This window comes from Podarcis tiliguerta (assembly GCF_965153285.1).
Source record: "Podarcis tiliguerta genome assembly, chromosome: 4".
Classification (NCBI taxonomy): Eukaryota; Metazoa; Chordata; class Lepidosauria; order Squamata; family Lacertidae; genus Podarcis; species Podarcis tiliguerta.
This window is the reverse complement of record NC_139537.1, coordinates 56,137,518-56,151,244: the sequence shown is the minus strand read 5'-3', so window position 1 is coordinate 56,151,244 and position 13,727 is coordinate 56,137,518. Positions and strand designations below refer to the sequence as shown.

General features: G+C 42.4%; 1 protein-coding gene across 2 annotated transcripts in view; it reads left to right on the top strand.

Annotated features, from left to right (window-relative positions):
• The first annotated feature begins 324 nt into the window (after positions 1-324).
• USP9X (ubiquitin specific peptidase 9 X-linked) overlaps positions 325-13,727 on the top strand; it is a 71,365-nt gene continuing 57,962 nt past the window's right edge. Inside the window, exon 1 of one of the 2 annotated variants that reach the window (XM_083437275.1) lies at positions 325-2,197. The gene's annotated coding sequence lies outside the window, so the exon portion shown is untranslated. The remainder of the gene's footprint in view (positions 2,198-13,727) is intronic. The other variant, XM_083437274.1, reaches the window with a different exon arrangement.

Sequence of the window (13,727 nt, the reverse complement as noted above, 5' to 3'; positions counted from 1 at the left end):
ATGAGGGTAGCCCTCAGGGTGCATGTGTAGAACAGTTCAGTGAGCAGTTGAAAAACACAGGACACTTGATCACCATATTGAACAGACAGGGAAACACTGCTGGTAGGACTCTACCCTCCAGCAGACACTGGTGAGTATGGACTCCCAAGTGCAATTCTTAGCAGACACTTCTTGCTTGCAGTTATTGATTCACATCTTACTATGGTTTAGGTATAAGTTTGAAAAAGTTATTCCAGCTTCTGTTTACTTGAATATTAAATAAAATCACTGAATGGAATCCCTGCATGTGCATTCCAACTAGCAAGATGTTTTTAATTCCAACTCATGTCCAGGAAGATAACAAAATAACATCATAAGCTACAGAATAAAAAGATGACAGAAAGCGCAATGGGTGTGAGGTAAAGCCAAAACAGTAAGGTTAGCAATGAAACGTGAGCCACTATATGTAACATATTTTTGCCAGGTCTAAGAACGTAAGGAGTCTGTGAAATTTAAAAGTGTTGAGTACAAAAGTAGTCAGGAGACATTTATGCATCTTGCCAAGATGAGGCAGACGTCCCACTGCTTATTCTTATTTTAAAATAATAGTAACAAAGAGGGACGAGTCCTCTCAATCTGGCAGAACACAGAAACAGCACTCCTCTCGGCTCTTTTACACCCAGCACTACTTCTGCTCTCTTCAGAGCTGCTTCCGGTGGTTTTGTCCAGACGACGGAGATGTGCAGAATAATTTCCTCTGGCGGTGATGATGATGATGCGCAACGCCTGTCTCTCCAGCCCGCGCAGTGAGAGGACGCTCCAGCCGATAACGCCCCGAGGCCTTGAAAGGGCTCTTGCTCAGTTTCCCCAGGTTTGCAGCCGCTGTAACTGAATCCCATTTCCCCCCTCTTCGGCAGCCCGGCCGGAGCTTCTCTTCCCTTTCTTTCTCCCTCTTTCTCTTGCCGCCCCACCCACGCGTCAGCCTTTGGCTGGCCCCTGGGACGGAGGGGAAGGGGAGGGGAGAGGAAGGGGAGGGTCAATTCTGTTTCTCCCCCCCCCAGCACGAAAAGGTGACGTCATTATCCGGGCTCTCCGCGGCGGCGCTCTTCGCACCGCGGGTCACAATGGAGCCAAAACCGAGCCCAACCGAAATGAAACGGCCGTGCTAGTTGCCCCCGCCTCAGTGAGCGCGGCCTGGCCCAGCTTAAAGCCAGGCCCCGCTCGGCCGCCGTCATCGCCCGTCCCTCACCGACGCGGGCGCCGCTCCGCCCCCTCCCCCCCCACCAGGGAGAAAGCTCCCCCCCCCACACACATCGCCCCCTCAGCAGCAGCGACCCCCGTCCCCACTGCTCTCCGCCCATACAAGGCAAGGCGTACACTGGTGTCTGCTCAGCCTCGGGAACACGGAAGGGGGGCAAGTGGGAGTGACGGACTGCCTGACACGCAGGAAAGGGAGGGGGGTCACGCTCGCCGCCGCGGACGCTGTTTGGGTGGCGGGGCCGGCGCCGCTGCGTTGAGTCGGAGTCTGCGCCGCCGCCGCTGCTGCTGCTGCTGCTGGCCGAACCCTGCTAGAGCCGCCATATTGCCCGGGACACAGACACACCGTCTCCGCCGCGCCTGTGCCTCGCGTCGCCGCTGCTCTCCGTCCCCTCCTCTTCCGCAGCCGGGCTCTCCTCCGTTGCCTCGCCGAAGAGAGGAGCCCCGTCTCGTCGCCCCCTCCCCGCTCCTCCTGCTCCCCTGCCCTCCTCCGAGGCACTAGGCGCATATCGGCTCCTCCGGTCTGGGAGCGACGGAGCCCCGCAGGCCCAGCCCAGCCGGAGCTTCCTGGCCGAGGCAGAGCGCAGCGGGCTCGGGCCTTGCCTCTGGGCGCCCAGCACTGCGGCCGTCGCCGGGAAGCGGTGGCCCCACCGAACAGCTGGTGACGCAAAACTAAAAGGGAAGGGAAAGGAGACTCGGCCCAGTTCGCGGCGTGTCGGGCGGCTCCCTGGGAGCGTAGTAACGGCAGCGACTCGACTCCTGCTCGGCATGAGACACAGCCCCGCTGGTTGCTGCGGCTGCAGCCGCCTGGGATGAGAAACTCTTCAGCCACACCCGCTGCAGCCTCCTCCTCCTCCTCTCATCGCCAGCAGAGCCAGCGGCGGCGGCGGCGCCCGGGAGCGGAGCGGGCCTCGGCACTAGCGCGAGGAGCAGCAGCGGAAACAGGGGACGCTGTGTGGGGGTGAGCGAGCTGGGGAAGGCGCTGGGGCTGCCATGGCCGGTGGCGGCGGCGGGGTGGGGGGCTGGGAGGAAGGGGGGCCACGCTGTGGGGAAAACAAGGGGGCTGAACCTCCGGGGTGGGGGCGCCTCGCCGTGTGTGTCAGCGTGTCTTGGGGGGGTTGGGAAATGCCTGCCCGTGCGTGTGTCGGTGTGTTTTGGAGTGAGAAGGGAAAATGGCTGACGACTCCTCATTCTCTCTGCCCGGCCTGTCCTGGGCCTTGCGGGAGAATGGGGCGCGCACGCCCGGTATCCGCAGTCCCTGGGAGGGGGAAACACGGCCCCGCAGAGCTGGCCGGCTTCTCGCCTGACCCCCTTTCTCAAGTAGCCGGGGGAACGGGGCGAAGGAGGGACGGCGGAGGGAAGGGGCTCCCGGCACAGCTTCGCCCGGCGTTTAGTTCCTTTTGAGTCTCGTTTCACTTCACGCCAAACGCCATTACTGAGGTGGAGTGATTGGAATCGTGTAGGCCTGGGCTACGCCAGGAAATAAGGCCCTGCTCAAGCTCTTTCTTTCTAAATCCGGTCTCAAACCGCCAGGCCCAGCGCATTCGCATTCCTTGTAAACATTATTGTCATGGGCGCAGGTGGGCTGTGTCATGGCTGCACTCCTGGTTTCCAGTAAGGCCGTCGTGTTGCCGGATAAGCCCTCAGAATTCAACACCCTTTCTCCGTTAGGTTCCAGAAGATTATATTCTGGTTCTTTGTGTAGTCCTGGTGGTTTATAACCCCTTACATTTTAGTTATTGTGCAAAATATGCGTTATAATTCACATTATCTTGTTTGTCTTTTTTTGAAAGACCCTTTTTCCAAACTCGGGAACATATCTCCTAGATGTGTTGTATGAATAATCGACATAGTGCCTTTTTGAACACAGGCTTGCTTTGTGAGATGCTTAAGCATTTTTAGGCTGCAATTTTACCTTGATATAATTAGCGTCTGGGCTCCCATTGATTTTAATGGAGAGGTGTGCAGTCACAGCAAATTTACTTGATGAATTTAGTTTTAATGTTATTGGGGTAGTTATTTTCAGACCATGTACAAAATGTGTCCTAATGTACATAGATAAGGGACTGGAGAGTTACAAATCTATATACAATTGTGACTTAAGCCCCATTGAATTCAGTGGGACTTCTGAATAAGCATGCAGAGGATTGGGTGACATATACAGTAAAGAATCCAAGGGGTCATGAAGAGTCGGACATGACTAAACAACAACAAAGGATTTTCAAGACACCTCAAACTTGACTCGCACAACAGTCCTATGCATCCTTCCTTAGAAGCAAGCCTTACTGAGTTCAGTGGCACCTACTCCCAGGTAACTGCTTAGGATTGCAGTCTTAAAAGACATTCAGTAGTGTGCTGTTCTTTCAGCATCCTAATTTTGCACCGTATGTTTAACATATGATATTGATACAAATAATATTTGAATGGACTTCAACACAGAGTTAAAAGTGGGGGTGTGGTTCAATACAGTTGTCACTATCTACTGTGTGAAGACATGGCCCCAATATCATTTAAATTAATCAAGGTTTTGTATGAATTGTGCTGCAACTTATGCTTGCAAATGTCTTCTAATTATGTTGTATTTAGCTTTTATAATTTATAGCTAAGAAGAAATGTTTGGAAGAATGGGTTTTAAGTGAATTCTGGACTTAGAGTTTTAATAATATGTACATCACTTCAGGAAATTGTGGATAAAACTTAGAAAATGCAGATTTTATTTGGTTGATTTGCACAAAGGCACAGGGTGGTTTACAAGAAAGGAGATAGATAAAAAACACAAAATCCATAAACATTACACAATCCTTTAAAAACATAAGGAATCACTGAATATCAATTACTAACAGCAGCAATCAGCTTTAATAATTTCTGAAGTTAATAATAATTTATGAAATGCTTTCTCATTCTGCTCTTTGAAATCTCCTAAAGTGGTTAAGAACATTATTTTGAAAATTAGGTTCAGCTAGGTATTAGAATATGAAAAAATATTTTCCATCACATCTGGAGCTAAATGTGACATATAACTGAAATTTATGAATTGTTTTGAACAAAATTATATTACTATAATGTGGAATAAGTTGCAAGATAATTTTTTCATGTGTTGATTGAAAAAATTACTCACACTTACCCTAATCATTTTTACTTGGAAGCAAATACCATTGATTTTGAATTGAGACTTTCTTCCAACTTAAAGTGCTACACATACTTCTTTGGATGTATATCCATTTAAAATCAATTGATGTTTCTTCCAAATAATGTTTTGGCTGTACTATAAAAGCATACTTAAAAGATTGCAGTAAGTTCCTTCATCTTTTAAACTTACTTGGTTCCCCCCCCCCCCTATGCTTTTCATAAATAGGTTTTAAGGCAGAAACATACAAATATTTTCTGTGTTACTCTTTGTCTTTGCTTCACTTGCAGCCTGTTCAATGTCTCTCTGAATTTACCCTTCTAATAATGTTTTCCTGTTACAGAAGGCCAGCATCTTAGAGGACCAGTCATGGGAAAGCAACTAAATTCTTTGCTTGTTAGAACATAATCATAAACATTATGATATATTCACATTACAATGTCACCTTTATCTGCTTTGAGTACTTCATTGTGAAATGGAAAGATGGGATACATTTCCTTGGGGAAATAAGAGAATCCTATATTATCATGACTCATAGTTGTTTCAAAATGCTGGAATTGTTACAAGATCAATATTATAAATGCTAGTATCTGGAGTAAGATATAGCTATCTGTGACAATAGTCAAGAATATGCACTCTTTTGTTGGATGGTAGTAGGTTTCATAACAGTTTCTGAAGAGTAACAGGTCGTTTATTGACTAGGTAGGACAAAAGTCATTTAAGACATCTGGTAACACTTTAGGCAAAAGGTTTTCTAAAGTGACATTTTAAAAGCTATTATTGAAGTGGCTGTTTCAAGTATCATGTCTTGAATATTTGTTCTCTTATATTGACTTTCAAAGAAGTTGAAAACCTTGGTATTTTTGTTGTAAACCTAGTATATACAACTTTTACAGGGAATACTTGCGGTTTTGTTCTCATTTGTATTTTTATGTCATTAGAACTCTTGTTTGTCAAGCTGGTAAATTGTTATGTTTCAGCAGGAAGTATGTGTCTATGAAATTTCAGTGTATTTTTAAATTTTCTTCTTTTTATTAAGAAAAGCATACCTGAGAGAGAACTTACATACAAGTTTAACTATTCAAATATTTTGTCTTTTATTATTTTCAATGTATGTTCAGCTTGCATGCTTACAGTTCCAAGTCCAGTTGAGGTCAGTGGGACTCTGCTTGCCTAATTAACACGTGGATCCAAAATATACTTGGAAGCAAGTCCTTAAATTTAATGAAGCTTACTTTCAAGTATATGAATTTAATACTGCAGTTTAAGCAGGATGTCAGTATGTGCATTAGATAGGTCTTGGGGCAAGAGAACAGAAAATAACATGGTTCCCCCGCCAAGTAGGTTCAGTTGCTTTGTCATGAGATTGGGATAAAAAAGTGTCTCCTTAGAAATAGGGTCACTTACCATTTTGTAAAAATGCTGAAAATTGTGAAGTGTAGAAGTTAAAACGTTTAACTACAATAATACTGCTACCATAGTCCAACACTTGGGTCCCCACGTCAAGTTGTTTACATCCTGTGGCTTATGCTGCTTTTTCTGTATTCTTTTTTTTTAACCAACCCAGTTCTATAGCTTTTCTGCAAAAGTATTCGTGTTGATGCAAACTGATTGCTGTCCTGTGCCCTTCTGCAGTCTGATGTTTACTCTATTTGTCTTTTGTCCAGTATGCAGTCTGCTTGTAGTTCTTTATCTACTTTTACATTGTGATTTGTAGTTATAGGAGTGTCAGTAAATGGTATCATATTGTTATTTTGTGTGCCTATGTTCTATTGGAGCTGTAACATTTATGGGCCTTGGCAGTTGGTTTTAATATTTATTTCCATTACAGCTGTGATTGTGTCTTTATATCACTGAAAGAGGGGGAAATTAAGGTTTTCGTGCACATATGGTAATGCTAATTACCCTTACTTTCATGATCTTCTGCCATCACCCCACTCTGCCAGCCTTTCTGCAGGGCCTTTCATGACTGAATTACAGTGGTGTCATTACACAAGAAGTTACTGCACCTGTGCAATGGGCACTTTTCTGCACTGGTAACAAGACTTCTGCCAATTCAGAAATGATATGTATGAACTTATTTTTCTTAACTTAAAACATTTTTGTATGTGCATACATTCTGTAGCAGTTCATCTAAAATCCAGAATACATTCATTTCTTGGAAAGAACTTGTGCAAGAACTGTGCATTTTAAATACCAGCTATTTCCCTTAAAATCTTAGTTGTGATGAAATTTCTCCCCAATTTCTTCGTTTGCAATATTGCATGCTTTTGTTTGGATTTCTAGCCTTTCGTGTCCTGCAGTCATAGCAGGCAAGTTACCTGGTGCAAACAATGCTAAGATTTATTTCCCCTTTGTGGGGGCTTGATGAAAAGGTCTTGTTACATTTGCCGCTCTGGCTGAATGGCTAACAGTGCAGGCCTTTTTACAATTCTTTGTAGCATCACTTGCCTTCTTGAGTGATAGTAAATTGATGAAGTAAAGTACTAAGTGCTCCATTCTTTGGATGAATTAATGTATTGAGAATGTCTTGCCTCAACATAAAAAATGACGCTACTATAACTTAAATGTACTTTCTAAGCCTACAAATGCATGTTTCTGTGGTTCCAGTTCTTGCCTGGTCCTGAGTTCTAGATATTTGATAAAACTTCATGAAATATTAACAAACTAATCCTATCCACTTGTGGGTTTAACTTGGTTGCTGCAACAAGTACTTTAAATATTTTGCTAGCTAGATTCTCAGAAGCCCTTGTAAATATGTCCTATCCACTGTACTGTGGATGGTATACTGGCAGCCCCCCCATTCAATATGTGTGTGACAGTGTATACGGCTATACGCTCATCTGCCGAACCTGGAAGTGACCTGGAAACTTCAAAAAGATGTCACTAAAAGCCCCGAATGAGTGTTTGCAGGCTTTTAAAATAGGTTTCAATTATACACAATTTCACTGATATGCGCAGTGCCTCGGAATGTTACTGCCATGTAAATGGGAGTCTGCCTGTATCTAAAGTCAGACTGGTTGTGGGATGATCAAACAGTATACTGCTCTGACTCTTCTCCCTTCCCTTAGTGCTCTGCCAAAGTGTAGAGGACTTGAGACAGGGAAAAGTTTGGTGGTTAGTTCAAATAATGGCTGGATCCTAATCCAGAGTTTGTGAACTGTTACCATACAGGCCCCCGGAATTACTTTTCCTTTTGTAAAGGAATATCTGATGGGTCAGAAGTCATTCAACACTGGTTTGGGCCAATAGCTGCAGCTCTGCAAATGATTTGCTTGGAAAATAGCGCTGCTGAGGCCAAAAGTAAAGTATAAAAGAGTTGTAGACTGCTTTGAATGGCAAACACAGCTTTCCATTTTGTGCTTGGAAAGTCACTGCTGGCTCAGAACTACTAGCTCACATACTACTTGTTGCTTGGGTTGTGTTGCTTCTGAAACAAGTTAACTATTGTTTGAACTTAGAACTGCAATCTAACATTTTATATTTTTCAGTATGGAACTTGTTGCCCCACTCTAATCAATCAATCTATTATCCTTTTACCAAGGGGCTTGCAGTGACATGGAGGAAAGAGGGAACAGAGATGGATAAGCAAGGGTAAAAACATGTGAATTATTCAGTTACAGGTATCACCCCCACTTACATGGGGTGTAGGAAAATGGTTGCTAATGGGGTTTATGTTCCAGGCCCCCATGCTCATAACAGAAAATGGGGACCACCCTCTAAACACCCTCTAAATGCCCTCTCTGCTGCTCTCTCTTCAATCCATATCAAAAATACTGTATCTAAAAATATCCACAACTAGAATTGAAGCTTGGGGGCCGGCTGGAGGCCGGAGGACTTGCAGAAAAGTGGCTGCTGTTACTGCACACACCAGCTGTTAGACTGAGAGGCTGAGCATCCTAAGTAAAGCCCCACTGTGCCTGTAGTCTTTTTGGGGCTTCCTCACTTTACATCCTCTTTGGGATCTGGGGAGGGTTTCTTCTCCAGCTCTCTCCTGCCATTTCCAGGTTTATTTATTTCCTAGTGCTTTGTGTATACATGGTAGTGGGTGAGTCGATCATTTGTAAATAGGGTGATTCCTGTATGTGTACTTTGGCTTCATTATAATAGGGACTAGGTTGGTTATTTTTGTTACCTATGGTTTCTAGCTATTGGGTATGAAGCTACTAGAAGTGTACATGGCATTCAGTATATGGTTTCTTGTATGACTCATGAGGGAAATGAACAGTGCCAGATATATGTTCAAAGCAGTTCAAGAAAGTGTACCAGAAACATTACATGAAGCAGGCTTAGTGTCCATGGCTAAGAATCATTGGTTGTAAACCAGAATGAGGAAGGGAGGAGGGTAGCAGTTGTCTGGCTTGAGGGCTAATCAGATTCTAGAAAGAGAAGGACCAACAGGTCATCTGAAACAGCAGTAGTGTGTTTAATAGATGTTGTGGACAGAGGAATAAGTTCTGCCAGGAGGGCAGTTGCATGCAATGAAATAGACATATGGCTCTTCCATTTTGGAAGTTTGCGATTATGTTGGTTAATTATTGATCCCTAATATTTACCTGTTTGAGGTAAATACTGTAAGTTGAGCTTGTGCCACAATTCAGTAACCCGAAGGTAAGCATGAAGTGAAGCATTAAAGGTACAGTCAACAACCATTTCTCGTGGGGGTTCCATTCCCAGCCCCTATGTGCCTCAGCAGTGTGTATAAGCGCATCCTACCCCACCCTTTTAGTGACTTGTGGGGTAGGATGTCATGCATCTTTTGGACATGCGCTAATTAATCAGTGCCAGTACAGAAGAAACTGAGGCAATGTCTAGTAATGAGGGAGTCAGTTATACTTGACTTGATCTTAACCAATAGGGAAGAGTTGGTTAATGAAAAGTGACCTTGTAATGTAGAATTTCATGAAATTATTTAAAGCCAAAAGTGAGCATCCTCGGGTATCTTTGGATTATAGGAAAACGAATTTCAATAAGTTGAAGAAAATGCTAGGTAGGATCAGTGTTCGAAATTCCCCAGGTGCGTTTCACTACTAGTGCTGGTCCAGTTGTGACTACCTGGAGATTTCTGGGTGCCAGGTTGGTGACCACAGTTTAAAAACCTCTGGCTTAGTCTATAGTTAATTCTTTTTCCACGGTGTCTTTCTCCTTATTGCATACTAGGACAAGTAAGAGCAAGCTACCGTCAAGTAGTATAGTTGAGATCATAGAATGGTAGCATTGGAAGGGACCCCAAGGGTCATCTAGTCAAACCCCCAACAAATAGACATTCTGTTGTGGCAACCATAGCCTAGGTTTAAGGTGCCATTTGGTGCCTAGATTATATATCTGAGTTTCTAACACTGGGTAGGATTCCATGGCTGGATATGCCAATGGGGAAAGCAGACTAATGTGGGTGAAAATTCCTGAAGATGGGGTCACTAACGGCACAATTGCAGACAATTCCGGGGGGAGGGGGGAGAGAAGAGAAATGAGAGAGATGTTAAGAAACTAGTGTAGGTGGAAGAAAGGGTTAGGAAGGAGCTGAAGATAAAAGGGACATATACAAAGAAGTGGAAGGAAGGGTAAGCAAGGGTGAGTACAACTAAGTGGCCCAATGTTGTAGGGGTGGTGTCAAGAAAACTAAAGCTTGAAATAAGCTGGTGCTTTTGGGGAATGCTAAAAGAACAAAAACAACTTTTAAAGGTATATTCAAAGGAAGAGGAGAGAAATTATAGAACAACAGCTCAGTAAGGAAGATGAATGGGTGACAAGGAAAATGTGAATCTGCTGAACTCTCCCCCCCCCCCCCAGTCTTCTTCCAAAAGGGGAACTGTGAGCAACTTGTTTTGAGTGGGGTGTTTGAGGGCTCTGGAGCAATAGTAAACATCTCAGAAGACGGGGGCAGTGGAGGATCAAAATGACCTTTATAGCATGAAAAACTGGGCCAAACCTAAGAAAAATGAAATTCAACAGAAACAAATGCAAAGTTATGAATGTAGGCCAATCCCCCCCCCCCCGCAACGCACAGGTACAGCAATAAAGTGTTTTATGGGTTAGCAATTGGGCATGTGAAAATGTAGTTGGTTTCTGACTGAAATTTAGTCAATATCATGATGCAGCTGCAAGAAAGGTTGATGTAGTTTGGGGCATTTATAGAATCATAGTCAACAGAAAGTTTCCATGTCAACAGAAATACTAGTTTCCATTTTATTCTGCACTAGTCAGCCTTCATCTGGTACATTGTGACCAACCCTGGGTGCCTTATTTAAGAATGATCTAGGCAAATTTAAATGGTTTCAAAAGAGAGCAATGAAAGATAGTGGTAGGGAGAACAGTCCTTATAAGAAAGGTTTAAGGAAGTGGATATTTTCAGTCTGGAGGAGAGAATATTGAGAAGAGGAAATGATAGTATGCTTTAACTTTCTGAAGGCTGTCTGATAGAAAAGGGTGAATACGTACAGTACTTGTTTTCTGGTGCCCCAGAAGGCAGGACTCTATAACTAATGGGCATAAATCCCGGGAGAGTTGATACTGATTGAGTACTAGGAAAGATTACATGGTAGTTCAACAGCAATGCCCCTAAATCCATACTACAATGTTCATAAATGCTTATTGTGGGAAGGCTAATCTCAAGTTTGGGGATAGCAGAGTATCCACACTACTTCTGCTGCTCTAAAGTTTAGAGAAAGAACTTCCGCTTCCTTTTCTCCTTGAGAGAGGGAGGGCTTATGTTGTAAGTTTTATATTAAAAACTTCTTTTACAATATTTGTATACGTTTCAACCAAAATGGTTCTAAAAGTTCACAATAATATCTAGGCTTATTTGCGTTGAAGATTGCCATCACAATGATGTTTGTGGTATAGCGTTGGAGAATATACTTTATGAAATTCAGCAGGATAACATTAAAAAGCCCTTACGTTTGTTCTCAATATTCAGGAAGAAATTGGGGCAGTAATTTGTGTGCTAATAGGCATCTTTGCAAGAGAACCAGGTGGCTTGGGTATTTGTAGAAAAATACTCTGAGTGACTTCTCCTATGCTGAGATGGGTGCTCTTGGTTCAAAGGCAGCAAGGAAGTTTCTTACATTTGCTAACTGGAAGAGTGGGGGAGACTAGAGAAAATAATGAGTTTGAGAGGTGTCACATGTGGTCCTAACTTTGAAAAATAAGTGTTTGTCCAGTTTCAGTCAAATTCTTGGTAGCTTACAATAGAATCATTGATAATACGGTCACAAATATAATAAAAGCAATACTTTCAGCCATTCTTAACATTTCTGGCGACACAACCTGAGAGTCTTTAATCATTAGGCCAATAAAAATCTTAAATATAATAAATTATCTGTGCTTTTTAAAAAAACAAATGGTTGGGGAGTTCCAAATGTGTCCGGGTCACTATGAATAATGTGCAGAACTTGTTAAGTAGGAGCTTGCCCCTGACATCTTGTAAGGTGGAGAGGGAGTAAACTTGCTAATGATCTATGGTAGTAATAAACATTGCACATGAACAGATTAATAACTTTATGAGAATTCACATATTAAGCCAGTGTTAGAAACAGAGATATGAAAGCTAGGGGCTAAACGGCACCTTAAGCATAGGTTATGGGTGCAACAATGGAATGTCTAGGTGTGATTATTTATAACAAGAATACAAAGCTGAAAATGAATGAACTGCAGCTAAAATATTATGTTCATTTTTCACATGGTCTAGTCCTTCCCCTGTCCACCCCCCTAATATTCTTAAGAGGGTCTCTTCTCCAGTCTTCAGAGAAGAGCTGGAGGTGGGGAGGCAGAAAAGGGTCCTCTTTTCCTTCCACTATGCAGTTTTAATCTGGAATCTTAGGCGTAGTACTGCGCCCAGAGCTCAGAAACTGTTCTCACTAATGAAATTCCCTGTCGCAAAATGCGCCTAGAACAATGGGAGTTTCGAACACTGCATTCAGCATGTGTTTTATTTATGTTTGCATTCAAATAAAATCTTTTGTTTGCATGGCAATGGAAAACTTTAAATAATCTAGAGCTTTTGTTAATGTGTAGTGTTAATGTGGTAACTTGTACTTCCTAGCAGTGTAATTTTTGCAGTGTTAAAGGTTTTTATGAATTAATGAACAAATCTGTGATATTAAAGGAAGCAAAATTTTTATAGAGTTATTTGCCTTTCAAAATTTTGTATTTCTGTCCTTTCTGCTTTATGGTAGGGCAGAGGTAGCTAATGTACCTGGACCCTTTTGTTTTACTAAGCTACTCTGATACATAACCAAAATGCACTGAGGGAGTTATAGCCTGCAGCTGCGTTTGAAACTCCCATTGCTCTAGATGCGTTTTGGGACAAGGAATTTCATTTGCGATATGATTTCATGTTAAAACTGCAGAGGGGTGGGCAGGGGAAGCATGGCTTTGTTTTTTGCAGTCTTCAGATGAGGACTAAATCATGTGAAAAATGAATATAAGATTTTATCTTCATTCATTAAAAGTGCACCTAAACATTCTGTTGTTGTGCCCATAACCTAAGTTTAAGATGCCATTTAGCTCTTAGCTTTCATATCTCAGTTGCTAACACTGGCCTGCATTAGTGTGGGGCAGCAAGACTTGTGTCCTAATATTCAGAAGTCTTCAGAATGGTGCAAAGTACCCTGAGTTGTGACCTGCACAGGGATATGGTGAATTGATACCTCTCAGTGTTCAGTAAGTAGCTAGACAAGAATTGAAGGATTATTTCCATTATATGTAATGTGTCATTTCTTCTATGAAAGAGTAAACTTTCTACATCTTGGCAAAATATTAACTCACAGTAAGTAGAAATAGTGGTTTTAAAGTAACTTGCTAACAGTGATGCAAAAGCCATGCAACATGTCAGAACACAATGAATGATCTATTCTTAGTGACCCCGATTTGTCTTCTTGCTGTAGAAATTTCCATAACATGGAAGCTGTGTTACCTGTTTTTAGGATTTACGATTAATATTTAATTTCTTTACTTTTAGTGTGCAAACACTAAAATAGTGCAATATGTTACCATTAGAAATGCCTGAAATTCAGCCTCACGCTTTGGAAAATTAAAATCACATATTCCATTACATTCTGCTATCTTTCTTGAAATTTTCAATAAAGTAGCTCTCAGGGCACTTTGCTTGAATGATTGTTTGCTCAAACAATTGGTTGATTACCAAATGTTAATGTAAAGAGTGCAAAAGAGTTAGATTAAATTTAAAGAGTTAAATTAGGTTTTAATATTGCACATATGGAGATTTTCCTTGTGAATGCCTTCTGTATTCATTGTCATTGTGTCAGCTTTAACGATACAGACAACAGTTTGATTTTTCAGAAACTGTATAATTTGTACTTTCATAAATTTTTGTTTTGATAGAAAATGAATATATGCTGTCTGA